Raw genomic sequence first — 26,953 nt, 5'->3', positions numbered from 1 at the left:
TGTCCCCGGCCTCTTCTCCATCCCCCCCCCCTCCTATGCTTCTCTTACTTTTAAACAGCACTGGTGCCTTTGGATTCATTCTCACATTTGGTATGTGGTGTGCGGTGCTGTACATGGATGGATTGTGCATAGCTCCAGGTGTTTGCTCTAAACCCTGCAGCTGGCAGTGCACACTGCACTGTGATCCACTCGGAGAGGGGGAAGGAGGGCGCGGTGGCATGAACCTCTGGTGTGACCCATTGGCATGATACTTCTCATTATACTCACCTATTGGAATCGCAGGGGGAGGAGGCCCAGAGATACCACTGGGTGTTCTGCGCGATGGACAGATTGCAGCCGCGTTGCTTCTTCCTTGTTGGCTGGGTCCTGTGCTGGTCTCATGCTGAGAGCTGTGGCCTGCTATGTTCCTATGAGCAGTTGTCTCTTAGGCTGTCCTGGTGCAGATGCTGATGTTACTAAACCTTGGTAGGTTCCATCAGAACAATGGTTTCTCCTGTCCCTGATTTCTGCGCCGTCCGTCACAATGGTGTAAGATTGTTGTCTGGACCAAATTTGTGTAGTTTGCGTCCATGTAATTCTGCAAAATTTCAGGAAAATTACACAAAATAATATGTCATTGCAAATCCATCATTTTGTGCTATATCTTAGTGCGCAATGAGCCTCTGCGTCATGTTTTGATGCGAGGACAGATCCCACTTCACAAAAAAACAGCACAGAAGACACATGTGCTGTGAACAACAGCTGTTCATCATGCTCTGGCTGTTTGTGTTGTTCCCGCGGTATAATTTTGCCACAGACGGCATCATTAATACACAACATGGCATAAAGGCATCATTTCACATAACAAACATAATGTGAAATTCCCAAAATTACATGAATTACTCCGGTGTATTATAAATTTGGGCTGCCATTCCTTTTGACATAATATCACATAACAACAAATAACACGAATTACCAAAATTACACAAATTACGCCTGTGTAATGTACATTTGTGCTGGTGTTGCTTTTCACTTGCTGGAGTGCACCGTTTTTGCTGCATGCACCTGTGTACTTTACTTAGATGTTCAATTTCTAGCGAAAAAGAGCATCTCTTTGGTTCTTTCTTTGCATCTGACTCACTCTCATTCCTTACACGATGAGAGTGTTACTGTGGACCTACCTAGACTATTGGGCTAAGATGGGAGTAAACGAGGAACAATAAGTGGGTCCTGGTTGGATGATTGCAATGCCCCATACCAGGGTATCCCTAGACATGTATGAGCAGGCTTCAGTGGAGATGAAAGGGCAAGAGGAGTGGCTGGGATAGTCACTCCACCACATACTCCATTGACTGAACCCCCTGCCACTATCTTGTGGTGTCTGTAACAGCACTGGGAGGTCTGCAGGTAGCCATGCGCTATGCAAAAACACTAGACTCAATCTAATATCTGGAGGTGGAACTGGTAGCCAGGGGCAACTAGAGTAAAGCATAAGACATTGCATTAATGTGCAAAATAGAACAGTGGTCCTACAAGCTGAAGGCAGAATAGAACTGAGAAGAATGTGCAGCAAGGGCAGCAAGATGACTCACAAAAAAGGCTACTTCTCATTTAATGGATAGAAGAACAAATAGTTTTCATTAGATATCTGTAGCCTGCTTCAGCCATGTCTGCTGCTCATGTTAACAAATACCTGAAGGAAGTGCCAATTTCTGAAATTCTGAGCAGGCAAAATTTTAAATTAAGATGGCCTAATTCGTGTAATTTTGGAAATTTCACATTAGTATTGTAGCACGAAATGTCCGTCATTATGCCATATCACTGAATTACACGGCCGCTCAATGCACAATTATAGCCTGAGCACACACAAACAGTGCGGACAACTAGAATGCGGGTGTCTATTGCTTGCGGTAGTTGTGTTGAGGTAGTGCTAAATGACAGAGATGTGTTTTGTGTAAATAGGTGTAAATTCGCCAAATTTCCCCAAAATTCACATAATTACGCAAAAGCAAATTATTTTGGGTGCGCACACCCTTAGTTTTGAGATTCTTTTTCAAATCTTGGCTTCCAAGATGGAAAAGTGTTGAAAACATGCGCAGCCTAAAATGTTTACCTTCTTGTTGCGGTATGAAGGTCTTTCCTTTCTCATGATCTCTGTCTTTGGACACTTGTACTCTCCTTTGTTTTTAACCCATCGAGTCTTCCCTACTGTACTACAGACCCGTTCATGTTACACTATAAAATGATGCCTTGTCTTTGATGGCTGAGCATGCTCAAATTCAGTTTGTAGCGAGTCACTCTGGCTGGATGGACCTGTGATTCAAAGGCTCTCTCTTTTATTAATATATTTTTTTAATCAACCGTTTCTGACTTGCATTAGCACATGGTCTGATTTTCATCAACAGTCCTATCTTTAGAGAGAGATAAGCTTTCCTGTCATGACCACAAATCTGTAACTTTAAAGCTTGTATGAATTAGGAAAAATAATCTACTATCTAATCTAGAACACACAAAAACTAATGTAATTAACTTCAATTCATCATGCATGATTGTGAATCTAAGAACCTACACCTCATGTGATGTGTGATTGTGAATCTAAGACACTATACCTCACAAGATATGTGATTGTGAATCTAAAATACTGTACCTCTGTGAATCCAAGATACCGTACCTCATGTCATGTGTGATTGTGAATTTACGATACTATGCTGCCTGTGATGTGTGGTTGTGAATCTAAGATCCAATACCTCACGTGCTGTGCGTTTGTGAATCTAAGATACTACACCTCATGTGTTGTGGGATTGTGAATCTAAGATACTACACCTCATGTGTTTTTCGATTGTCAATCTATGATACTACATCTCATGTGGTGTGCGGTTTTGAATCTAAGCTACTACACCTCATGTGGTGTGCTGTTGTGAATCTCACCTACTAAACCTGATGTGGTGTGTGGTTGTGAATCTAAGCTACTACACCTTATGTGGTGCGCGGTTGTGAATCTAAGATCCTATACGTCATGTGATGCATGGTTATGAATCTAAGATCCTATACCTCATGTGATGCGTGGTTGGGAATCTAAGATCCTATACCTCACGTGATGTGCGTTTGTGTATCTAAGATCCTCTACCTCACGTGATGTGCGGTTGTGAATCTAGGATCCTCTACCTCACGTGATGTGCGGTTCTGAATTTAAGACACTCTACCTCACGTGATGTGCGGTTGTTAATCTAAGATCCTCTACCTCACGTGATGTGCGGTTGTGAATCTAAGATACTCTACCTCACGTGATGTGCGGTTGTGAATCTAAGATCATCTACCACACGTGATGTGCGGTTGTGAATCTAAGATACTATACCTCATGTAATGTGCGGTTGTGAATCTAAGACACAATACCTCTTGTGATGTGCGGTTGTGAATCTAAGATACTATACCTTATGTGATGTGTGATTGTAAATCTAAGATGCTGTACCTCATGTGATGTGTGATTGTGAATCTAGGATGCTGTACCTCATGTGATGTGTGATTGTGAATGTAAGACATTATACCTCATGTGATGTGTGATTGTGAATCTAAGATGCTATACCTCAAGTGATGTTTGATTGTGAATCTAAGACACTATACCTCACAATATATGTGATTGTGAATCTAAAATACTGTACCTCTGTGAATCCAAGATACCGTACTCCATGTCATGTGTGATTGTGAATTTACGATACTGTGCCTCAAGTGATGTGTGTTTGTGAATCTAAGATCCAATACTTCATGTGATGTGCGATTGTGAATCTAGGATGCTGTACCTCATGTGATGTGTGATTGTGAATCTAAGACATTATACCTTATGTGATGTGTGATTGTGAATCTAAGATGCTACACCTCATGTGTTTTTCAATTGTGAATCTAAGATACTACACCTCATGTGGTGTGTGGTTGTGAATCTAAGATCCAATACTTCATGTGATGTGTGGTTGTGAATCTAAGATCCAATACCTCATGTGATGTGCGATTGTGAATCTAAGATACTACACCTCATGTGTTGTGCGATTGTGAATCTAAGATACTACACCTCATGTGTTTTTCAATTGTGAATCTAAGATACTACACCTCATGTGGTGTGTGGTTGTGAATCTAAGCTACTACACCTTATGTGGTGCGCGGTTGTGAATCTAAGATCCTATACGTCATGTGATGCATGGTTATGAATCTAAGATCCTATACCTCATGTGATGCGCGGTTGTGAATCTAAGATCCTATACCTCACGTGATGTGCGGTTGTGAATCTAGGATCCTCTACCTCACGTGATGTGCGGTTCTGAATTTAAGATACTCTATCTCACGTGATGTGCGGTTGTGAATCTAAGATCATCTACCGCATGTGATGTGCGGTTGTGAATCTAAGATACTATATCTCATGTAATGTGCGGTTGTGAATCTAAGACACAATACCTCTTGTGATGTGCGGTTGTGAATCTAAGATACTATACCTCATGTGATGTGTGATTGTCAATTTTAAAATGCTGTACCTCATGTGATGTGTGATTGTGAATCTAGAATGCTGTACCTCATGTGATGTGTGATTGTGAATGTAAGACATTATAGCTCATGTGATGTGTGATTGTGAATCTAAGACACAATACCTCACAATATATATCATTGTGAATCTAAAATACTGTACCTCTGTGAATCCAAGATACCGTACTTCATGTCATGTGTGATTGTGAATTTACGATACTGTGCCGCATGTGATGTGTGGTTGTGAATCTAAGATCCAATACCTCATGTGATGTGTGATTGTGAATCTAAGATACTACACCTCATGTGTTGTGCGATGGTGAATCTAAGATACTACACCTCATGTGTTTTTCAATTGTGAATCTAAGATACTACACCTCATGTGGTGTGCGGTTTTGAATCTAAGCTACTACACCTCATGTGGTGCGCGGTTGTGAATCTAAGATCCTATGCGTCATGTGATGCGCGGTTGTGAATCTAAGATCCTATACCTCATGTGATGCGCGGTTGTGAATCTAAGATCTATACCTCACGTGATGTGCGTTTGTGAATCTAAGATCCTCTACCTTACATGATGTGCAGTTGTGAATCTAGGATTCTCTACTTCACGTGATGAACGGTTCTGAATTTAAGATACCCTACCTCACGTGATGTGCGGTTTTGAATCTAAGATCCTCTACCTCACATGATGTGAGATTGTGAATCTAAGATACTCTACCTCACGTGATGTGCAGTTGTGAATCTAAGATCATCTACCTCCCGTGATGTGCGGTTGTGAATCTAAGATGCTATACCTCATGTGATGTGAGGTTGTGAATCCTAGACACTATACTTCATGTGATGTGCGGTTGTGAATCCAAGACACTATACCTCATGTGATGGGCTGTTTTGAATCCTAGACACTATACTTCACATGATGTGCAGTTGTGAATCTAAGACACTACCTCATGTGATGTGCAGTTGTGAATCAACGACACTATACCTCATGTGATGTGCGATTGCAAATCTTAGACACCATACCTCATGTGATGTGTGACTGCAAATCTAAGATACTATACATCATGTTATGTGTGGTTGCGAATTTAAGACACTATACCTCATGTGATGTGCGATTGCAAATCTAAGACACCATACCTCATGTGATGTGTGACTGCAAATCTAAGATACTATACCTCATGTTATGTGTGGTTGCGAATTTAAGACACTATACCTCATGTGATGTGTGATTGCGAATCTAAGATACTATACCTCATGTGATGTGTGTTTGTGGATATAAAACTATCGGCCAAATGTACGAAGCATTTTACTGGTCTGGGCCTTTTGTGACCGGTAAAATACTTTTTGGCATGTACCAACCCTATGTTGCGAGTTGGTAACCTATTACCGACTCGCAAAATAGGGTTTGCAAGTCGGTATTAGGAAGGAGCATGTTAAGGGTGTCCCTTCCTAATAGCGAGTCACACTGGTATGTAGGAATGTTTTGCGACCAGGAATGCGGTGGCAAAACATTTGCAGTTACCACCAACTTCAATTTGGTGGGGAGCCACTCGCAAACAGGAAGGGGTCCCCTTTTGTGAATGGGGTGCCAAACCTTTTTCAGAGCAAGTAGAGGTCCTGCAGACCACTGCCTGCCCTTAAAAAATTAAAAGAAAACTTTTCAATTTTGATCTCTTAAACGCATCCCATTTTCTTTTAAGGAAAATGGGCTGCATTTGAAAACAAAAGTTGCTTTATTTAAAAAAGCAAACACATAGACATGTTGATCTGCTGTCCCCAACAGGCCACCATTCCTGTGTTATTGCCCATTCCCAATCGGTCGCAAATTGCGGTCCTGCCTTATAAATATTGATGAGGCAGGTCCCTTGCGACACCCATTTGGGAATCGCAAATGTGTCTGAGACACATTAGTACATTTCATTTTGTGAGTCTCTGTGAGTCGCAAAAAATCGCAATTAGAGACTCGCAAAATGAAAGGTTTGTACATTTGTCCCTTAGTCTCATGTAGTATAAAATCGTGAATCTAACCAACTATAACTCATGCCAGACATGATCACGAATCTAAGTGGCAACATCTGCGATGCACGATGAGAATTGATTGGAGCATCCTTGCTAATCATTAGACTTGGAGTTGAGTATCCCAGGCAGTGAGTGAGACTTGAATGGACAGAAGAAAGAGAAGAGGGGGTGCTTTGAACTACTGATCGATTTTCAGAGAAGAAAGAGATCTTTAGAGATACGAACTCAGGGGATAAGCCAAATGTGCTGAATCGCGGGAGAGAAATCTAAGAATCGACAATTAGATTGCAAAGTTGTGGTAAGCTGCAAGGTTCACTAATTCCAATGCACTGGACTATGCCATCCTCTCCTACAATGAGGCAAGATGATTCAGGAGTGCCAAAAAGGTGTCCCATTAACATGGCAATGGGGCGCAGGGAGACCCCTGGACTGGCTCCCCCTGTCAGCCTGGCATTGGTTTCTTTGTCTGCATAGTGAACATTAACAGGGCCTCATTGTTATTGTACCAGAAGGCCAATTGTCAAAGTGAATGTCTGGTTGTGTTAACCTTGTGTGCAGGATCCAATGGGAACAATGTGTTTTCCTTCTCTTGTTGCTCCACCAGTGACCAGATAAATAATGTGACCAGATAGACAAGGCCATGAGGGCTAGTGGAAGAAGTGTGGACTGGGATAAGAGAGAAACAGTGACACAGGACTCCACCACTCTGACCTGTCACTTCTCTTGGTGAAGGAGGTCTGCAAGCTCCAGTGGATTTCTATAAGACACGGCTATCTTCCGTAACTTGTCACTAAGGTTGTTAAGCATAACTGTAATTGTAAACATCTTAACAACATCGCTGCATAACCATCTTACCAAAATAAATCTGGAATTCCTGAATGCGAACAGAAAGAAATGAGTATCTCAAAAACACATGAGCGCTAGCACCTCCGTCTGTGTTTCAAACAACTACCTCAAGCTTAATCATGATGTGTTCTTTTGTTGAAGATGAGTGTAGTTTCTTCTTACCTTCTGAAGAGATGCAAAGTAATAAATACCATTAATATCCAGTTGTTTCCTAGTTTTGGCAAATGTATGAGTACACTAAGGCCTGTATTTATCATTGTGTTGTGTCGACCCTTGCACCATTCAAAGCTAAGGTCAAATATATCCAGCCATGCAAGGCCACCTAGCTTAGCCCTACATGGCTCGATAAATCTGGAGGAATGCAAGGCAGAGCAATTCACCCCAGGGAGGCGTTCCATGGGTGGAGCCTTGGGGTTCCCACACATCCACCCATGGATTTTGGTGCATTCCCAGATTTACCATTTGTGGTAGACCTGGGAATACGTCAAAATGCTACACCTTCCCAGGGAAGGCGTAAGAAGGTGAAATATATTTATTTCTTCTTGTTATTTCCTCTTTCGATGTGTGATGCAATATGCAGCACACATAGAAAGAGGAAAATGCCTCTCAGGATTTTTTTTGTGCAGGAAGGTGCACCTTGTGTGCTTATAACGCGGGCATCCTTGCACCATGGTGCAAGGGTGTCTGTGCTGGTGCTAGGCAGTGCAAGAAAAGGACAGGAATGTGCTGTATGATGTTAAATAATTCCATTTCCCTTTCACACAGAGCAGAAATGTGACTTGCTGCATTGCACTGCGTGAAAGTATAATAAATCTGCTCCTTGATATCTAATACATTCTACATGACATTCAGTAATGCTCTCATTCTGTATGGCACAGTAGTCCCATCTGCGCCGGTGATAGAAGGGACTGACCTTGTGTGAATTACCAGATGTGGGTGACTTTGGCTATTTCAGTGGCTAAAATCTCTGAGTGAATTACTGGGGAATGCACGCTTACTCTAGAAACATGTAATGGGAAGTAGTACCTTCCCCACCTGAAGTTAAAGAAGTACCAGCTATTGGTAGTTCTGGAGTTGGTAAAATGTCGTACCGCAATCTGCATAACTCAGAATCCCGTACCAAGTGACCTTTCTAGCCTGCATGTGAAGCAGACCTGCCATTGAAGTGCATCCATGAGTCAAACAGCAGCCCTTAGTAGACTGTTTTTAGCTAACTTCTACTTTTGCCATCCACCAGAGAAAACTGTATCCCAGTGCCACGGTTTCTAAAAGAGAAAAAAACCTTACATTTTCAGAAGTCAAACTTGAAGCTTCAGCTGAGGAAATAGTTAAAGATGAACCATGCTCAATGTGCCATTTAATGGCAAAACTGGTGAAAAAAGTGTGTGCTAAGCTTCAAAAATAGAGAAGAAACCAATTGGGGCTATGTTGAAAGTTTATCAAGCCAAAAGCATGGCCATAGCTAGCTATGGAAGTGACATTTGGGGACACATTGCTGCGGATTCCCTCCAGGTGGCTGAGAATGACTTTTTGAAGCGCTTGTTGTGTGTTCCGCGCGGAATATCTAACCTAGCGGCCCATGAGGAATTGGGGGTCCCCTATCTAAGTGATGTCCTGGCTCTGCGCCCTCTTGTGTTTTGGTTGAAGTGCTGGCTGAACAAGGAGTTAACTCTTAACCATTTAATTTTAAGAGAGTGTATGTCCCTTGATAATGCATCCCGAATTCCTTGGCTTAACTATATTAAAAGTAGCCTTGAAGGGGTGTCGTACTTTAGAATTTGGGACCGCGTAGGAGGCAGGGCCCTACCCCTGTCTATCCAAGTATTAGCGAACCGCGAATGGTCAATGCGGTATGTACAAGTGCTTTGTATAACGTTTTAGCTATGAATGCACTGTGTATACGTTATTATACATCACTACGTGGGTTCCATCTTAGAGCAGTGGCCATCTTATGGTTGCCCTCACATAGGCTACATACATATCATGAAGCAAATACGGGCCTTTAAAGGACATGTGCTTTCCTTTGACTTCTCTGTGACCTGGGCAGCTTGGCTCCGAGGCCCCAGGTCAGTCCGGTTTCACGAGCTCCCCGTCCCCTGGCCACCTGTGATTAGCATCAGGACTGGAGTCAAGCTATCCTGGCTGATGACGGCTGATAGCCAGAAACCGGTCCTAGGATGCTTGATTCCGGTCCAGGGAAGACATAGCTTGGCAGTTCGGGCTGGACTGTTCCCATGAGGCACAGGGTCAAGACTGATTTGCATATGGCCATGTCTGAACTGGGGTGGCGTAGTGGGCAAAAGAACGATGGATTTAACCCAGATCTCTTGACTGGGGGAGAATGTCTGCATTGTCAGCATTCCGTCCATTATTTGTTTGTTGTAACGCTTTTCGCCCTAAGTGGGATGGGTATTCCCAGACGTGGGACCCGTGCTCACTACGCCACTGGAGTCAAGCTATCCTGGCTGATGACGGCTGATAGCCAGAAACCGGTCCTAGGATGCTTGATTCCGGTCCAGGGAAGACATAGCTTGGCAGTTCGGGCTGGACTGTTCCCATGAGGCACAGGGTCAAGACTGATTTGCATATGGCCATGTCTGAACTGGGGTGGCGTAGTGGGCAAAAGAACGATGGATTTAACCCAGATCTCTTGACTGGGGGAGAATGTCTGCATTGTCAGCATTCCGTCCATTATTTGTTTGTTGTAACGCTTTTCGCCCTAAGTGGGATGGGTATTCCCAGACGTGGGACCCGTGCTCACTACGCCACTGGAGTCAAGCTATCCTGGCTGATGACGGCTGATAGCCAGAAACCGGTCCTAGGATGCTTGATTCCGGTCCAGGGAAGACATAGCTTGGCAGTTCGGGCTGGACTGTTCCCATGAGGCACAGGGTCAAGACTGATTTGCATATGGCCATGTCTGAACTGGGGTGGCGTAGTGGGCAAAAGAACGATGGATTTAACCCAGATCTCTTGACTGGGGGAGAATGTCTGCATTGTCAGCATTCCGTCCATTATTTGTTTGTTGTAACGCTTTTCGCCCTAAGTGGGATGGGTATTCCCAGACGTGGGACCCGTGCTCACTACGCCACTGGAGTCAAGCTATCCTGGCTGATGACGGCTGATAGCCAGAAACCGGTCCTAGGATGCTTGATCCCGGTCCAGGGAAGACATAGCTTGGCAGTTCGGGCTGGACTGTTCCCATGAGGCACAGGGTCAAGACTGATTTGCATATGGCCATGTCTGAACTGGGGTGGCGTAGTGGGCAAAAGAACGATGGATTTAACCCAGATCTCTTGACTGGGGGAGAATGTCTGCATTGTCAGCATTCCGTCCATTATTTGTTTGTTGTAATAGCATCAGGGCTTGACACACCATAAAGCCTTTTCATCCCACACAAGCCTCCAGCTAATCTCTTTCGCACCTGACTGTTCCTGCTTTATGGCTTGTTTTCCAAACAGGAGATGCTCATGTTTATTGGGGCCTATCGATATCTGATGTGGGATCTGAGCCTTGCTGGGTAAATAATTGCGGGCTGGCTTAACTGGAATGTGGGATGGTCATCATGACTCTGCCTTTTCGTTTGTAATGTACACATGTAATGGCCATATCGTAAACTAAGGAATGTATGCCTGAAGCAGGATATTCTGTATTTAAGAAGAAGCCCGTTTCTGTGATTTTCAGCAGTCTCCTGAGAACATACACGCTGTTGTACTTCTAGGTTACCTGTAATTGGTCTGCAGCCAATAAACTGATCTTTGACTTCACCCAGAAGACTCTGTGTTTCTGTAGGTCTGAAACAGGAAGAACCCCGAAGTCATAGGGTGTGTTCCCCTGCACCGCTGGGCTTAAAATACCCAGTACTTCAGTTGGCGCCCAACTCGGCGCGATTTCAGCGGTACCGGTCCAAGCCAGAGGTTCGTGAGGAGCTTCGTGTGGAAATTCTGGAGGAAGGCCGCCACTTCATCGACCCCTGCATGTCGACGTGGTCCAAAAGTCTTTTCTGCGAGGTTCTCCGCGTCCCGACGGCTACGAAGGACTGCTGCCCTGATTAATCGCCCTGTTTTGGACCCTTGACGATTTTTGGTAGAGCGAAACAATCGAGAGAGTCTTCTGGTGACGCCATTGATCATCAATATTCAGTTAAGTATAAGTGGAGCGTCTCCTAGTTTGAATTTGGTATCCTTCGGGATCATTTTGATTTGGTGCTTGCAAGTCCCAAAGCCAGAGGACTCGTGTATTCACGAGACTATCGTATTCGATAATCCTTTGACGTTTGAAACTAGACTAGTGAGCGAAGATGCCTGGTTCTAGTGTATTTTGTAGATTGTTTTGTTTGGGTTGTGGAAGGGATTTCCAGTTAGAGGATTCATGTCCGGTTCCTCCAATTGGAACTCCAACTTATGAGCTTTATGTAAAACATGGCGTGGGCCCCATTGCATATAATGAAGTATGGATCCGATACACCAGAAAGGACGGTGTTTTAAAGTGGCCCCAAAATGGTAGTTTCGATACAGATATCTTAGATAATTTGGAAGTTAAATTGTTTAAAAAGAAAGCCCGGCCGGCGATGTTTGATTCTTTCCGCCTATGGCGAAAGGAAGCCAAATAGAAGGAAATTAAGCTAGCAAAAAGAAATAAGAAAGAAAGAGGTATGTCAATGATGCAAGCAGCTGTGCAATTTAAAGATAATGAGGAGGAACAAAGGAATGAGCAATTACATAGACAGCGCAAACTAGGGATTGATAAATGTTACCCTGTTTTGTCACCCCTTTTGCAAGATGAGACAAAAGAGAATGAGAAAGATTCCCTAATGTCCCATGTGTTAAGTTCGCCACCCCCGTATGCGCAAAATGCTACCGCACCTCCACAGCTTGTAAATGCGCAGCCTCCAGTAAATATGCCGCAAGCCTTCCCACAACCGCCAGCTCCTCCTCAGCTGGCTCCTACCCCTGCAGTGCAGCAGCCCTCTCAAGGGCCGCCAGTTTTGTTACCTGTTACCCCCGCGCTTCCTGCGACTTTGCCTAGCACGCCAGCGGTTTCCCCTGGCGCTCCTTCTTACACTACCCAGGTACCTGTATCTGAATCTGTTTTTCTTCCCTCTGTCTATCCCCCCGTTGTCGCTTCAACTTCTCCTTCAGCACGACAACGACTAGCTAATGTAGTTACTAGTCTAATGTCGCCTCTCTTTGGGTCATCTAGTGCGACTCCTGATTTACAGCGTAAGCAATTGCGCAGTCAGCTGCCTGATCCTGAAGAGAAAAAGACATTAGATCATATGGCGCGTAGGTGGATTATTTTTTCATCACTCTATGATGTGGAATCGGTTGTTAACGTTTTTCACCAATGGGATGCCCCAAAACAGAGGTATGTCTTTGATAAAATGTGTGAATTCCTCTGTGAGGAATTGGAGGATAATGGTGCAAACCCAAACCCGCAGGAGTTATGTCGAGTGAGATTCGATTTTGGAAAAGGTACGATTGTGGGCCCCGATGTCAATAGAGCAGTTGCGATCTTATTAGCCTTGAGGAATGATGATTGTCAACAGTCGTTGTTTGAACCAGATTTCCCTGTGGGGAGAAAGGGAAAAGCGCGACAATACCCCATGAGAGAAGTCCCTCCGGTATGGAAGGAAGCTGTTGCGGCTAATGCCGCTCAAGGTATTGCTGCTGCTCCAGCACATTTTCAGCGTGTTTGGGTACATGTTCCATGGAAGCGTTCTGAGGTGTTAGCGCTTAAACAGACATTGCCTGATCCCCGTAAAAACCCTGCAGGATATTATAAGGAGTTATCACAAACTGCAGAATCCTGTGTCATGAATCTAGCCGATATAGATATGTTGTTTGGGAATGTGGTTCCACAGCCCTTATGGGGATCCATTCGTAATGCAGATCATGTTGCGGAACTAGGGGACACATGGGCTAATATCATTGCCGCAGACACTAGACAAGTTGGTGGTGCAAAACCTGAGCCCCTCATAGCAGCGCTCCCTGGTAGAATTATTACCTACATGAAAACTATAATGCCTGCGATGCGCCTAAATTGGGATAAACTATCCGCATGTAAGCAGAAGAAAGATGAGACAGTGTCCGATTTCTTCACCAGGTTTGAAGAAACGTTTATCGACCACAGTGGTCAAGACATGAGCACTGAAGGTGGCCAACGGTTATTTGTTGATAAGTTTGTGCAGAATCTACTTCCTGAGCTATGTAAGAAATTAAAAGATTCAGAAAGTTCTTGGGCTGTTTCCTCTTCAGCGCAAATACTGGCTACTGCACAGTATTATGAAAACAGAGATAAAGACGAAAAAGATAGAACAGATAAGCAAACGAAAGAACTGAAGACGAAGGTCCTTTTGCAGCAGGCTTACCCGCCACGTGGAGGACAGAATAATTATAGGCAAACACAAGGTGTCTATCACCAACCCCAACAGTTTCAGAATAATCGGCAAATGAATGGTTATTATCAACCACGCATCCCTGTAGGTCCCAACCAATGTTCATATTACAAAGAGGAAGGTCATTTTAAATATAGTTGCCCTAAATTAATGCCGCGTAACAGTAATATGTATGGCGCAAGAGGTAGAGGTGGTCAGCAAGCTCCTAGAGGCAGAGGGCGTGGAAATGTTCCCCAGAACGCGCGTCCTCTTCCGCCTCAAAATACCATAAATAGCTTTGATCAGCAAGCCAACGCGACTGGTAATACAGCTCAGTACTACAATAATGATTATTATGCAGAAGACGACAATGTAGAAGATGATGATTACTAGGACAGCCGTAGACAGAGAGAGGGAGTTGTTTCAGTGCCAGTGGATCAGAGCGGACCTTATGTTAAAGTAACTACAGCAAATGTAACGGAGCCCTTTCTGCTGGATACTGGTGCTGCAAAGAGTTCAATTATGCATTCAAAACTCCCTGGCGCGCCTTTGTCTGGCGAAATGAATGTCTCAGTAGGTTTTTCTGGCGCCCCAGTTAGGAACCCGATTTCTAGTCCTATGTCACTTTCTGTTGGACCTTGTGAGTTAAAAGCACCCCTCATCCTAACAACAGGTTGTGGTGAGAATTTGTTAGGCTTAGATTTGCTAAAAAGATTGCATGCTACGTTGTATTGTTCTCCCTCAGGAGTACAACTTACATTAGGTAAGAAAGTGATTTCCCCAATGTATTTGTCTAAAAATGCAATGCCACCTGAATTGTCATCCCTTACGGATGTCCTTTGGGCTACTGGTCCCAATGATGTGGGTCTCTTGGAAATACCGCCATATGTGGTAACTTTAAAAGCCAATGTCAGATTGCCACGTATTCCCCGGTACAAGATCTCCAATGAAGGTCAGAAAGCATTGTTAGCAATTGTCAGTGATTTGATTAAAAAGGGTGTAGTTGAAGAGACAAGAGGCAACGTTTGCAATAGTCCTATTTTACCTGTCTTAAAACGAACGGACCCTTCACAGCCACCTGTTTACAGATTTGTGATTGATCTTAGAGAGGTTAATAAGATTGTTGTGCCACAGTTTCCAGTTGTCCCTGATATAACTGCCTTGTTAACCATGATTCCAGCCTCCGCTGCATGGTTCTCAGTGATCGATTTAAAGAATGCTTTCTTTAGCATCCCAATTGCAGAGGAGAGCAGAGACATTTTTGGCTTCAGTTTAGGAGGCCGAAGCTTCCGCTTTAAACGCGCTCCTCAGGGCTACTGTGAAAGTCCATCAATATACAGCCAAGCTTTGAAAGCGCAGCTTGATGCACTGGTTTTACCTAGTGGCGCTATCCTCATTCAGTACGTTGACGATTTACTAATCGCCGCGGATACTGAAAAGATTTGCAAAGAAGCTACATTGTCATTGTTGCGTCATTTGTCTGCTTTCCACCACAAAGTGTCTCTCTCAAAGCTACAATATTGTCGACAAGAAGTGACCTACTTAGGTCATCTCTTATCGAAGGAGGGAAGGAAACTGACCCCAGAAAGAATTCAAGCCATTGCACAGTTGAGTGTGCCAAGAACACAGAGAGAAGTGCGTGCTTTCTTGGGCATTACTTCATATTGTAGGCATTGGATTCCAAATTTTTCCTTGTTGGCAAAACCTTTGTTAGCATTAACATGCAAAGACACACCGAATCCTATCCCATGGTCTGAAGAGTGTCAGAAAAGTTTTTTGGAATTGCGTAATGCATTGTGTTCAGCTCCTGTGTTGGGTACCCCTGACTACAGCAAGCCTTTTACATTGTATGTTCACGAGAAAGATGGTTGTGCATTATCAGTGTTAACACAGCCTTTTGGCAACAGACCGCGCCCATGTGCATATTTTTCGTCAACCTTGGACCCTGTAGCGAGGGCATTGCCAAGTTGTCTGAGAGCCACAGCTGCCGCAGCTATGTCTATTCGACAATCTGCTGGCCTAGTAATGGATCATACATTGATTGTTATGGTTCCACATGCTGTGGACACATTGTTAAACAGGACCAAGACACAACACTTAACTAGTGCGCGATTATCTGGATATGAGCTGACACTGTTAGCAAATCACATACACATAAAGAGATGCAACACGTTGAATCCAGCTACACTATTACCAATCCCAGCAGACCTAGATGAGATTGAGCAACATGATTGTCTGTTCAGAACAGAAGAAGAGACGAAAGGGAGAGTAGATCTCAAAGATACTCCCCTGACTGAGTGTGATGGTACTTTATGGGTGGATGGTTCGTGTTTCAAGCTCCCGAATGGTGATACGACTGCTGCATATGCTATCACGACTTTGCACACGATTGTGGAAACTGCACGTGTGCCACAAAATTCAGCTCAAGCAGCAGAACTGATTGCCCTTACAAGAACATGCGTGTTGTCTGAAGGAATGAAAGTGAACATATATACGGATAGCCAGTACGCCTTTGGCGTGGCTCATAGTTTTGGGCGATTGTGGAAAGAACGTGGGTTCCTGACTACGCATGGAGCTAAGATTCAGAATGGCAAGTTGGTGAATGATCTCCTTGAGTCGCTGACCCTACCGTTACAAGTTGCCATTATGAAATGCAGTGCGCACAAGAAAATCACTGATGATGTTGGTCGTGGTAATGCGTTTGCTGATGAAGTCACGAAAGAGACAGCAAAAGATGTAAAGACTAGAATGTATGTGGCAGGCCCCGCAAGATGGGTCGGTGATGTTGGAATGTGTGAAAACACAATAGAAAGTGTAAAGTCCCTTCAAGCTGAAGCCACAGAGAAAGAGTTGAGCAAGTGGAGAGAAAGTATGGGTAAGTTGGATGAGAACGGTTGTTGGATTGATCTGTCAGAACATAGGCGATGGTTGTTACCTGATGCATATGTGCTTCCAGTGGTTACGATGGCACATGGAATGGCACATATCAGTACGAAAGGAATTTGTAAGTTGTTGGCTCCAGTATGGCAGAATGCTGGAATTCCCAAGTGTGCAGAGAATGTGGTCAAGAATTGTATGGTATGCTTGAAGTACAACCCTGGTAGGGGAACCCCAACTCCAGCTGGCCATTTTGCGCCTCCATCATATCCATTTGAAGTTTTGCAGCTAGATTTTATTCACATGGAAAGGTGCAGCAACCTGAAATATGTATTGGTGGTTGTCTGCGCTTTCTCAAAGTGGATAGAGGCCTATCCCTTAAAAGATAATACTGCTTTATCCACAGCCAAAGCCCTTGTGAAGGAATTTCTCCCTAGGTTTGGAATGCCAAGAGTGGTGTGGAGTGATAATGGAAGTGAGTTTGTGGGTAAAGTGATGAAGAATGTGTGTGAGGGACTAGGTATAAAGCAAAAGTTCCACGCTGCAAATCACCCCCAATCAGCTGGATTAGTAGAGCGCTACAACGGCGCTCTAAAACTCAAATTGGCCAAAATCCAGGCGAGCACCGGTCTTAAATGGCCTGACGCTCTGCCTTTAGCACTCCTATCCACAAGAATGACCGTACACTCACGAGTGGGACTTAGTCCTTATGAGGTAGTTTTTGGCCGCCCGGCCAATGTATGGGGGGTGCCAAGACCTACGAAATTCAGTGAGATCGAGCATCCAGTACTGCTTGATTACTTATATGATTTGACGGTTAAACTGCGTGTTTTACACCAACAGGTGCATGATACTCTCCCCCCGGCCTCTGAGGCTCCAGGACACCCTATCGACCCTGGCACGTGGGTCTTGGTGAAACATTTTCAGCGCAAGAGCAACGATGAGCCTCGTTGGATCGGCCCTCATCTCGTACTCCTGTCTACAAGATCAGCTGTTCGAGTAAAGGGGAAGAAGAACTGGATCCACGGCGCCCACGTGAAGAGGATCCCTTTGCCTCTGCCGTATGACCAGTGGGTCCAGGAGGGTATCGCAGACTCTGAAACAGACACTGTACCTCGTTTTGTGCCGTTCAGTGATGCACGCATAAAAGGCACAACTTCAGCACAACAAAGTGATGATATTTTGCAAGAAGCGGTGCCACCGTCAATTCGATTGGACACCACAGAGCCTGAACTCTTGTTTCAAGATCAAACAGTACCTGGCCGTTTTCATTATAATCTAAGACCAGGGCCTATGGACAAATAAATATTCTTTTTCTTTTACCTTTTTATTTTTTGATAACCAGAGCTCTCCCATCTGAAGGACTTTCTTGATTTTTGTTTTTCGAACCACCATCCGGGTTCAGCCGCAGGGTCGCGGTGCCAAGACTTTGGGGTACAGGCCGAAGACGTTAGGTCAACGGTTCTGGTTGGTCTAGGGCGTTCCCTGGACTGACAGGCGTACTCCTTAGCAGAAGAAACTCACCCGCCGCGAGCAGCATGATTAGAGGATGGAGTTTTTCAAGATGGAGAGACCCGCTGAGGAAATGAACTTTAAAGCAAGAATATGTAAAATAATGAAAAGCAAACGTTTTGTGTTTTCATGCCTGTTTATACTATGTAGTATGGTAGTGTTTACTGTAGGATTTGTATTCTTCTCCTCTCAAGAGCCCATTGCACCCACTGTACAGCCTATACCTCCTCCTACTGTCTCCTCACACTCTTTTCACCCTCTGCCTGAACATGAACAAGCCAGATGATCAGAGTTTGTAAACAACTCGTTTATTCAGCTCCTGCACCAGCACCAACTAGTTACGAATACAACCAATTGCTGGGTGTGTGGTTTAATGCCACATACCATTAATAAGGGTATTCCTTATGTAGTGCTGCCGTTTAGTTACAATGGATCGTCATGGGCATTCCAGACCATGTTTCTCTTTGCCCTAGATGCCTACTCCCCGCGACAACCGCGTTCCATCAGACCTAGTACCAATAATAAAGCCTTAATGAGAGGAGTTGCCGATATGAGTAGAGATATCGATGCATACTCATCCATACCCAAAGAAGAATTGAGAGCTTATGTAGGGTGGAACGCAACGGGGTATAGTATTAGTCTGGGTGAAAGACAGCGAAAAATCTCATCCCCAATCTGGGTCGTACCCCACATAGGCCGGTTCTGTTTGCAAGGTAATGGTCAGAATCCGAGAGCTCAACTGGGGAGAAGTGACTGTACTGAAACGTACACTTTCCCATCACAGTTTTCCCCTGCGTTTTTGGCTGCCAAGGGTACATATTTTATCTGCAAGACCGAGCATATACATGGTTGCCCCCTGATTTCTCGGGCACATGTTATATTGCAAATCTGCTACCGCCAACATTTACTGCCGCCTCCGACTATCACAAGACCAGAGTTGTGAGAGGCGTGATTAGTAAGGAGGATACTGCCGGTCAGGAAGCGGGAGACTTCTTCTTGGGTTTCTTGCCGTTTTGGGGACCTATGGTTAATAGTAGGAACCTGAGACAACTGACTCGTGTGGTTGAATCCACTGTTAATGTAACGGCTGGTGCCCTTGGTAATTTGACAGCTGAGCTCCAAGCGGATCGCCTCATGACTTTACAGAACTGCATGGTTCTAGACGTTATACTTGCAGACCGCGGTGGGGTATGTAAGGTTATCCAATCTAGTTGTTGCATTTTCATACCAGACAACGCTCCAACAGTTTATCAAGCCATCTCCAAACTACATAGAATATCTGAGTCCATACACGTGGATAAAGGAGATTGGTCACTGGTGGGGTGGTTCTGGGAACTGATATCTGCCTGGGGTTGGAAAGTTCTGATGGTCATTGGAATGATCTTAGCCATCCTTTTCCTGTTCTGTCTGTGCATACAGTGTGCTCCTGCGATATGTGGCCTCTGTGCTACATTATGTGTAAGGAAACCTGTATCGAGGGACGAGCTAAGTAATAGGATGATGCTACAGCAACATCTCCATGACTTCGTGAATATTGACCTAGACTCGGATTGAAATGAGTATAGTTATTGCCTATGTAAGGGCAAAAGGAGGGTCTGTCGTACTTTAGAATTTGGGACCGCGTAGGAGGCAGGGCCCTACCCCTGTCTATCCCAGTATTAGCGAACCGCGAATGGTCAATGAGGTATGTACAAGTGCTTTGTATAACGTTTTAGCTATGAATGCACTGTGTATACGTTATTATACATCACTACGTGGGTTCCATCTTAGAGCAGTGGCCATCTTATTGTTGCCCTCACATAGACTACATACATATCATGAAGCAAATACGGGCATTTAAAGGACATGTGCTTTCCTTTGACTTCTCTGTGACCTGGGCAGCTTGGCTCCGCTGCCCCAGGTCAGTCCGGTTTCACGAGCTCCCCGTCCCCTGGCCACCTGTGATTAGCATCAGGGCTTGACACACCATAAAGCCTTTTCATCCCACACAAGCCTCCAGCTAATCTCTTTCGCACCTGACTGTTCCTGCTTTATGGCTTGTTTTCGAAACAGGAGATGCTCATGTTTATTGAGGCCTATCGATATCTGATGTGGAATCTGAGCCTTGCTGGGTAAATAATTGCGGGCTGGCTTAACTGGAATGTGGGATGGTCATCATGACTCTGCCTTTTCGTTTGTAATGTATACATGTAATGGCCATATCGTAAACTAAGGAATGTATGCCTGAAGCAGGATATTCTGTATTTAAGAAGAAGCCCGTTTCTGTGATTTTCAGCAGTCTTCTGAGAACATACACGCTGTTGTACTTCTAGGATACCTGTAATTGGTCTGCAGCCAATAAACTGATCTTTGACTTCACCCAGAAGACTCTGTGTTTCTGTAGGTCTGAAACAGGAAGAACCTCGAAGTCATAGGGTGTGTTCCCCTGCACCGCTGGGCTTAAAATACCCACTACTTCAGGGGTAGGGTGTGTTGATTTATTTTTTAAGCCCAAATCCATTGTTAAGAAGGATGTGGAATTAATCAGGGTAGCCATCTTAACCTTAAGAAAATTGGACAGGGAGGAGCAGGAGATGTTGAAACCTAGTGTTCCTACGTTTTTAATGCTTAAAACAACCCAGACAACGGAACCTTACCTTATGGGGTTTTTATCAATATATGAGAGGTTTTTATTAACTAGGTTTCGGATGAACCTTTTTCACCTCTTGTTAGCTAGGCCGAAGGGATGCAGTAGAGGTCAAGTGCTAGCTCCCTGTGGCTGCGACGGTCAGTCTCCACAGGATCTGCTGCATTTTATGTTTTTATGTAAGTTTTATGAAACCCCTCGAAGGCATTTCTTGGTTCCCATTTTTAAAAAAATGAATTTTATTCAGGCCCGTCCTGCCTTTATGTATCTTCAACTGTTGCAAGAGGATTGTATTATTTTTATAGTGGGGTTTTAAAATCTACTGTGAAATCCGGGGCCTGTATGGATGTTTAGACACTGGATGATCTATGTAGGGTTTATTAGTTTTGAAGGCTTAGCTTGCGCCATGAAGTAAATATGATAGGAAGATATGTTCTCCTGGCACATTGCACTTTATGGTCACTGATTAATTTGGGAGGCTGGGTATTGGGTCCTATTTATAAATTGTGTATCGGGTTTTACTTTTTAAATCATGTTTTAACGTGTTACTGTTTTTAGGTACGTGTCATTTTTTTAAACTTTTATGGTTCTCCGAAGTGAAACCGAATAAAGTTTATTTGATTGATTGATTGATTGGCGTGTGCTAAGCTCTGGCAAGGCACAACAGAAAAGGTCAATCCAGTCTCCTTGACTCCTCGATCAGTTGATGAGTGGAAGAAAATATTTAGTGGCCTTAAAAGACGAGTTTGTGAAAGTTTAGCCAAACATCAAGGAGAATCGTTGGCTACAGGTGGAGTCCACCTCCAGAGCTACCTCTGGAGCCATGGGAAGAAAAGGCTCAACCCAATATGAACCTATAACCTTGGAGGGATAGCCTGGAGGTGTGGAAGCTGAGGGACAAACAGATCCTGGTAAGTGGAAGGTTTTATTTTCACTTGTGAAATGAAAGACAATGCAATTCAAAGTGAGTGCGTGTTATTTGGATCATTTGTGTAAAATATATGTGCCAGGATGTGCAAGCGGCATCAGAAGAATGGTACTGCTGTGTGTTTCACTGCATGTGTCTTTATCCTCCATATTACACAGGCCTCAATAGGAATACTATAGAGTAATGAATATTATGGTTCTTACTAATATAAAAAGGTGAATTACATTGTCAATTATTTTTAAAAGTCTACATATTTTTCTAGGTTTGGGATTACTAGCAAGTAATTTGGCTCGGCCATGGCTAACCATCACTTTCATGCTAGACAATTATAATAAATGCATGACTGAAGACATTTTATAAAGATGCCTCTCTGTTTGAAGATTTGTCCACATGCATAAATTGCAAAATATTTTACAGTGTGTGTATTTACTTAGTAAATTACATACATGTTTATCAATTATTTGTATCCTGTTGTTTTTGGGCAAATTATGTAATTTTGTTTTTCCTGGTCCAATATTTTAAAAAATAATAATATTTTTTTAAATGTTGAAATTGTAGTCTACTTTTTAAAAGTAAACCCTACATATTTCCAAATATTAGAAATAAATTAATTAAGCAGGAGCAGGAAACAGGGGGCAGGAGATGGAAGGAGGGAGCAGAAGAGCGAAGGCGGAAGTAGGAGATGAAAGTAGGAACGGTAGATGAAAAGAGGGAGCAGGAAATGAAAGCAGGGAGCAGGAGACTGAATGAGGGAGCAGGAAATTAAAGGAGGGCGCGGGAGATGGAAGGAGAGAGCAGGAGATAAGAAGAGGGAGCAGGATATGAAAGGAGGGAGGTAGAGATGGAAGGAGGGAGGTAGAGATGGAAGGAGGGAGCAGGAGAACGAAGGAGGGAGTAGGAGATGAAAGGAGGAATGGGAGATAAAAAGAGGGAGCAAGAGATTAAAGGAGGGCACAGGAGATGGAAGCAGAGAGCAGGAGATGGAAGGGGGGAGCAGGAGATGAAATGAGGGAGGTAGAGATGAGAAGGAGGGAGGTAGAGATGGAAGGAGGGAGCAGGAGAACAAAGGAGGGAGTAGGAGATGAAAGGAGGAACGGGAGATAAAAAAGAGGGAGCAGGAAATGAAAGCAGGAAGCAGGAGATTGAAGGAGTGAGCAGGAGATTAAAGGAGGGAGGTAGAGATGGAAGGAGGGCAGTAGAGATGGAAGGAGGGAGCAGGAGAACGAAGTAGGGAGTAGCAGGCGAAACTAGGGCACGGGAGATAATAAGAGGGAGCAGGAGAGGAAAGCAGGGAGCAGGAGATTGAAGCAGGGAGCAGGAGATTAAGGAGGGTTCCGCAGATGGAAGGAGGGAGCGGAAGATGAAAGGAGGGAGCAGGTGATGGAAGGAGGGATCAGGAGATGGACGGCAGGAGCAGGAGAAGGAAGAAGGAAGCAGGAGATGAAAAAGGAGAGAACAGGAGATGAAATGAGGGAGCTGGAGATGAAAGGACATAGCAGGGGATGGAAGGAGGGCTCAGGAGATGAAAGGAGGGATCAGGAGATGAAAGGAGGGCGAGGGAGATGAAAAAAGGGAGTGAGGGAGGGTATAGGAAAGCACAGAAGGGAACAAGAGAAGAAACTGAGTGGAAGTCCGGGGATGGGTGATAGTGTAAGGATTTATGGCCTAGCTGTAAGTCAGAAATCATAGTCCATTTTTAAAGCTAATAGGAGGCTCATATTTTCTTCATTATGCTCCACTGGTTGAAACTTTGCTGAACTGTTGCAGTGCACTAGTTATTGGGCTGTGCTTATCTTAACTATCTCCATGCCTCAAGCATGTTTAAAGAAAACTATGGGGCATATTATCAGGAACAACGTTAAAAATGATCGCCGGGTGTGAACATGGGCTTCTATTGGAATTCTCCAGGGCATAGTATCAAGCCCATTATCGCCGCTTTAGCCGCAGTTTTCTGCCGCTAAACCGGCAATCATTTTAACGCCGTCCTTGATAATATGCCCCTATCTTTCTTTATAAAATGTTATCATATATCTTATTACATCATAAAAGGTAAAACAACATTCCTGAAATACTACGTATCATTAATAAAATCCTTTAACTAAAACTATTTACGCTAGAAAACAATTGCCTACTTTCTCCATCAATATTGTCAATAAATACATTAAGGGCAAAATCAATTGTGAAACTGCACGCGCAGTGATAAAATAACGCGAAATAAACATTTAAATGGAGGTCAGCCGCCGCATATGGTATTTGATAATGATTCAGAATGCCTCCCGGTTATAATTTAGGATCATAGAGGCAAATTATGTGGAATGAAAACCAGAGTAGGAATGTATGTGCGGGTTTGAATTTTTCTTTATTCCACTTATAGATTTTATCGATGTTGGTGCAGTCCTACAAAGACCCAGAAGAGGGAAGCATTGTCTCAGCTGTGAAAAATTCCAGCATCATCTAATTATAAACCAAATACTACATAGCTTTCTAGCAAAATGCACAGTAAGTGTTAGGGCCTGGTCCGGCTGCAGTATTCAGGATCTGGGAGAGCCATGAAGAAGCATGTGTGGACCAAGGAGATAAATGGAGGAGCAGGAAAGAATCAAAAAAGGGTTAGAGGACATGTGTTAAAAAGGCCATCAAAGCTCAGTTTTGACATGTATGAGAAGAAAAGCTTGTATATCTTTAATAATGGGTCTAATGGAAATAAACATTGACCATGTCTTATTCCCAGTGTTCAGTTTGTACTGCGAGCAGGGGTAAAGGGCACAGAGTGTCAGGGCAAACCATGACCGTGCCCTCTGGCCACAGCTGCAAGCTGTGCCCAACAGGTTCTGGCTGCATGGGCACCTTCCTGCACAAAAACAATCCTGAGAGGATTTTTCCTCTTGCTATGTGTGCTGCAGCATACAGCACATATGGAAATCGAAATAAACGAGGAGAAATAAAGATATTTCTCCTTGTTATGCCTCACCACTGAAGGTGTAAGGTTTTGGTGCATCCCCTGGTTTACATTGTCTTGTAAATGTGGGGAAACGTCAAATCCATGGGTGTTGCGCGGGAACACCCATTGCAATGCCCATGGAATGACTTCCGAGCACAGAGTAAAGCAACACAGCGATTTGCGCTGCCTGCCTTACTCCATATTTATGGGGCCATTCAAAGCCATGCAAATTGGCTTTTTAGGCCTCATATATATGATTTCAAGGTTTGCCTCACCAGAGCGTCACAAAAAATGACGCTACGGTGGCGCAAGAGGGTCATAAATATGCTCCTCAGTGCTCAGGATGTGGGACAAAAGTGAGCACACCTCCAACCAAAGTAAACAAAAATGTCCCTGTGCCTGAAAGTCTACCGGCGTGGGATGAGGTCCATTGTCCATAAAAGCTATTCTGACGGTCACTGTGGATTTCGCTCTGTCCTAGAAGGGGCTATATGTCAGTGGTGTGTGTGTACACTGCCAGTTACAGGTAGCATCTCTGCAGTGTTTGTGAAAGACACTATAAGAGCCATCTCAGAGCTGCAAGACACATTCACGTAGTTAAATAATCACAGGTAAGCACCTCGTAGAAATAACTCCTTATAAAAGAAATCTTATAACAGGGTACACAGAGCCTGAAAGGGTTTATTAACAAAAGAAACAAGCATTTGCAATGCAATTGGTCTCGCATTATTAAAAGTTGGAGCTTCTGGCATTGTAAATGACACTGTTTTTTAATTATATGTATTGTTTGCAGTGGAGTGATAATTTGACATATATGCAATTACACCACTGCAGGAGACAAGCAGAAGAGCACATATGGAAGAACTACCTGAATATTATAAGCACGCTAAAATTGAGAGCATTATGTTACAAGCAGCTAGCTAGGCAGGGTGCTGCGAAAGAGGCTTGATATGCAATAGTCAGCCAACTGAGAGCTCCTGCACTCAAAACACCAGGCCAACACATGACCATGTGAGACAGAGCAGAAGCGGCCTTTCAGGGATGTGAGCATCTGCACCCATAGAAATGAGACTTGTGTGACCCTTAGGAAGGAGGTTTGTCCTGACGAAGGTTTGCTGTAATTCAGCTTAACCGAGGCCAACACAAAGAAAAATGTCCAAGCTTGACCCAAGTGGTTATCTAAAAGTTAGTCACCATAAGGATTCTGCATATAATGCAGCACAAATGGTTGACACACTTATGGGACCGAATGACATGCAGATCACTTTGCTATTAAAGGTCATAATTAGTGCATTATGGGGAAATACAAAATATACACTTATGCTGCATCTATAAAATAAACAAAGCATTAGAAAAATAAAACAAGAGCAAGTCCTAAAACAAGTGGGTTATGATTCCTGAAATGACTCTCTACAACCTGGGACTTGATCACCTTCCCAGTACATGCTTTGGATAGTACAATAAAGTCAATCAAAGACCCCTTTCCTCTCCCCGTAAATATTATCTGATTTGAGGATTCCTTGGGGGACAAATCAAGACTTATTATACGATCATGGGTCTTTAGGATTCTGTTCGTATTATCACCACACAGAATGTGGTCAAAGTTCGAGAAATTTACCAGAATCAGGTTCCTCTAATCCACATACTGTATTGTCTGCGATAGGACATAGTCTTAAAATAAACTCCCCTCTCCACAATATAACATAAATCACATTTATGTCTGTAATTATTGCCTCAAAGCTGAGGCAAGGGAGCTAATAATGTGTATATTACTAGAGGCAAAGATATTATGCTCTGTAATGCTCTGATTTGGAACATCCACAGCAGCTGTATTAGCAAGATTGGGACCTCTGCCAGCAGACTGGATACCCTTAGTGATTGAGTTCAGAGCCACAGTCTCTGTGGAACAAAGTTGAGGACCCATCTCCGTGGGCGGGCCTGAGCGCCTGTGCCAACAGCTCTTTCAGTGTTTTGTCGATGATTACACTCTAATAAGTCCCACATTTACCTCCAGAGGTACTGCATTTATGAAAGATGCAGCAATGACAGTCATTGTTACAGACAACATTTGAGGCTGGCCTCACAAGTTCATGCAGAAAGCTTGTAGTCTGTCCAAGTGCAGTGTTAATGACTCTCAAATCATGCTCGGAATGCCAAACGAGGTATGCCCTGAGAGCGCCCATATGTCCTTGCAGCGGAAGAACCCGAAGATGGAGGCGGCTGAGGCGGGAGGAAGGAAGGAAGCGCAGACCCGGGGTTGTATGTCATCTTTGGGCAGGAAATTACTGGCGCCGCGACCCGCTCGTGGCGTCGCCTGGAGCTGAGCGGGCAGAGGGAGCGGCG

Source organism: Triturus cristatus, chromosome 4_2 (genome assembly GCF_964204655.1).
Source record: "Triturus cristatus chromosome 4_2, aTriCri1.1, whole genome shotgun sequence".
Classification (NCBI taxonomy): Eukaryota; Metazoa; Chordata; class Amphibia; order Caudata; family Salamandridae; genus Triturus; species Triturus cristatus.
The sequence above is the reverse complement of the archived record's forward strand: the minus strand, read 5'-3'. Positions refer to the sequence as shown.